Source organism: Echinops telfairi, unplaced genomic scaffold, assembly GCF_000313985.2.
Source record: "Echinops telfairi isolate 266 unplaced genomic scaffold, ASM31398v2 ScPeMD7_14;HRSCAF=57, whole genome shotgun sequence".
NCBI classification, from domain to species: Eukaryota; Metazoa; Chordata; class Mammalia; order Afrosoricida; family Tenrecidae; genus Echinops; species Echinops telfairi.
The window spans coordinates 562,034-565,088 of NW_022103911.1; positions in this window are offsets into that span (position 1 = coordinate 562,034).

Here is a 3,055-nt window from a genome sequence, read left to right on the forward strand (position 1 = left end):
CTCTAACTATGAAAATATTTGATTTACAAATAAGGAATCCTACTTCGCGGAATTTCATTTATCACGGTAGGGTCTAGAACCGATTAACTGCGATAAACGAGGGTTCACTGTACCAGCGATATAGCTCCCAGCATCACAGGAACACACAAGCCACCACAGCAAAATGAACCAAAAGACTCATGGTAGTGTTGTTCAGTGTCATCACGTCAATTCCAGCTCCTAGTGGCCCACACGTACAACACAAGGAAACACGCAAAGATCCTCCACCAGCTTCACAGTGGCTCCTATGCCAGAGCCGTGGATGCAGCCAAGGAGGGCCCTCCTCATTCTCACCGCCCCTTCGTTTGACCAACATGATGTGCTTCTCCGGGGACTGGTCTCTCCGGACAGCATGTCCAGAGTATGTGCCACGACGTCTCTCCAAATCTTCCCATTCTTGCCTCTAAGGAGCACTCTGGCCTTCCTTCTTTTCAACAGATCAATTTGTCCTTTTAATAGTCCAGGGTACTTTCAATATTCTTCTCCAGCACCACAACTCAAATTGTGAATTGCAGCCACTGTATCCGTCCATCTCATGGAGGGTCTTCCTCTTTTTTGCTGTCCCTCTACTTTACCAAACTATGGGGGGAAAGGCCAGCCCCCCACAACTAATCACGGGTTCAATAAGTGCAATTGTATGGTTAAAAGATGATAGATAGATGATGATGATGATAGATAGATAGATAGATAGATAGATAGATAGATAGATAGATAGATAATAAAGTCATAGAGAACACAAGAGGTACAAGAGAGCCACCCACACCAAACGATGTCCTTCTCTAGGGACTGTGATCTTCTGCTAACACATCCAAAGCACAGGAGACACAGTCTTGCCAGCCTTGCCTCGAAGGAGCATTCTGGCTGTGTTGCTTCTAAGACAGAGTTGCTTGCTCTTTTGGCAGTCTGAGGTGTTCTCAATCTTCTTTGCCAGCGCCATAATTCACATACATCCCACTTAAGCTCTGATACTTTTCCCTGCATCCTATTTGGATTTTATTATCATCAGTTTTGGATCACCCAGGCTGGTGTGCTTCTTGAATGTGGACTTAGTCGACATCTCACTTAGACAGCTGTGTGTGTGACTACCAGCCCCAAAAGGCACATCTTGATAGATTTTCTTAAAGGACACAAGTTGATCACTGGTACTAATTAGGAACAAGTTTTCAGAAAATAGGAAACTGCTTTTTTGAGAAAAAGGCCCAGGAGTGTTTCCCATTGAAACGATGCACTCTCTCATTCTGCTCGAGTAGAAGGGGCTGTCCCACTGGAATTTCCTTAGGAAACCTTAACCCGGCAACCCCGCTGCCGTGATCTTGCCCCTTCAGACTTCTATGTGTCCCTCAACCTCAAAGAGCACTGAAAAGGAACACCTTTTGAGTCCCCAAGGGATACCCAAACTGCCGCTTGGATGTGGTATACATTTAAAGAGCACCTAATTCTCTAGGAAGAGTTACATGACTCACTGCCATCAATTTGGACTCATTGTGACGCTGTGGGACAGGATAGAACTGCCTGTTGGTTTTCAAGACTGCAAGTCTTTACAGGAGTAGAAAGCCTCTTATTTCTCCTGTGGTGTATCTGGTGGTTTTGAACTCTTAACCATAAAGTTAGCAGCCAAGGAATAACCACTACACCACCTGGGCTCCTTGGGGAAGTTAGAGCTAGAAACATCTTCAGAGGTGTATAGACCCATAGACAAATGTATCAAGAAACAACAGCTTCACAATCTGATAGTTTTGTTGAATGTATGTTTCTGTGACTTTGTAATAATACCTGTTTACTTCCTCTCCCGCCATGGAAGACTTTGCTACAAAATGGAAGACTTTCTATAATGACCTAACTTTGTTAGTTCTACTGCTCCTTTGAATAACTAAGATCCTTGTTCTGCAATCTGATGAATTTTTAACTCCATACTTGGTCGAGGGTGTCCTTTTAAAATTTACATTATACCACCTCCACCTGTGAGCTAATGATGGAGTATATTTTTTCATAGCCTGAGCAGAGACTGTTTTTGCTTAAATGATTAAGTGACCTACAGACATTTTAGGACAAACATTGATTGAATTTTGTCAAACATCGAGACTGAAAATGATTCATTTACTTTCTATAATACGCAGTCACTGTCTAGAGTCTTGGATCAGTCAAACTTGGTTCAGTCAAGAGAAACCACGGCAGACTTAATTATGAGCCACAGCTATAAGTCAATCTTGTAACATAGCATCTAAAAGATACCTCAAAATTAGTTTGAGTAGTGATAACCCTGGGTTTTATTTGTGATTTGGCAATCGTCTTAACAATGGGTTTTATTTGTGTGATTTCAATATTGGATGCTACTGAGAAGAATGTCTTCAATATTCCTACAAGCTAATCAATATATATATTATATTATACATAAATACATACATATATGTGTATAGTGGCACAATGGTTGAGCACTCAGCTGCTAACCAAAGGTCAATGGTCTGAACCCCCCACCTGCTCTGCAGGAGAAGGATGTAACATTTGCTCCCATAAGGACTACAGCCTGCAAACTCTATGGGGCAGGTCTACTCTTTCTAGTGGGAAGCTATGAGTCAGAATGAGTTTGACACAATGGATTTGTTATATCTTGGTATTCAGCTATTGTCTAGAAAGCCATGTCTGTGGTAGTTACATAAGCTGGTGCCAACTTGAGACTATAAGAGTGAAGGGGTGGAGTTTAGCCTGTCAATCAGGTCGCTGTTTGCTGGCTTCATTTAGAGGCACAATGAAGATAAATAGCTCACTGAAGGCGGGACAGACACACTCCCTGTGAGACATTCCTACTGACAAGACACATGGAGCTACACTAGAGCCCTGGAGCAGGAGGAGCCACGTGGAGACCTCCTGCCAGTGTGGAGATGCTTCCACTGCCACTGGATTCACAAGACTTTCCACCAACTGGCCTGAGATCTTCCTGCATCTGGCGTCATTGCATATGTTTCATGAGTCTGAAGAGGACTTTATAGATTGGTATTGGACATATTAGCTAATATCA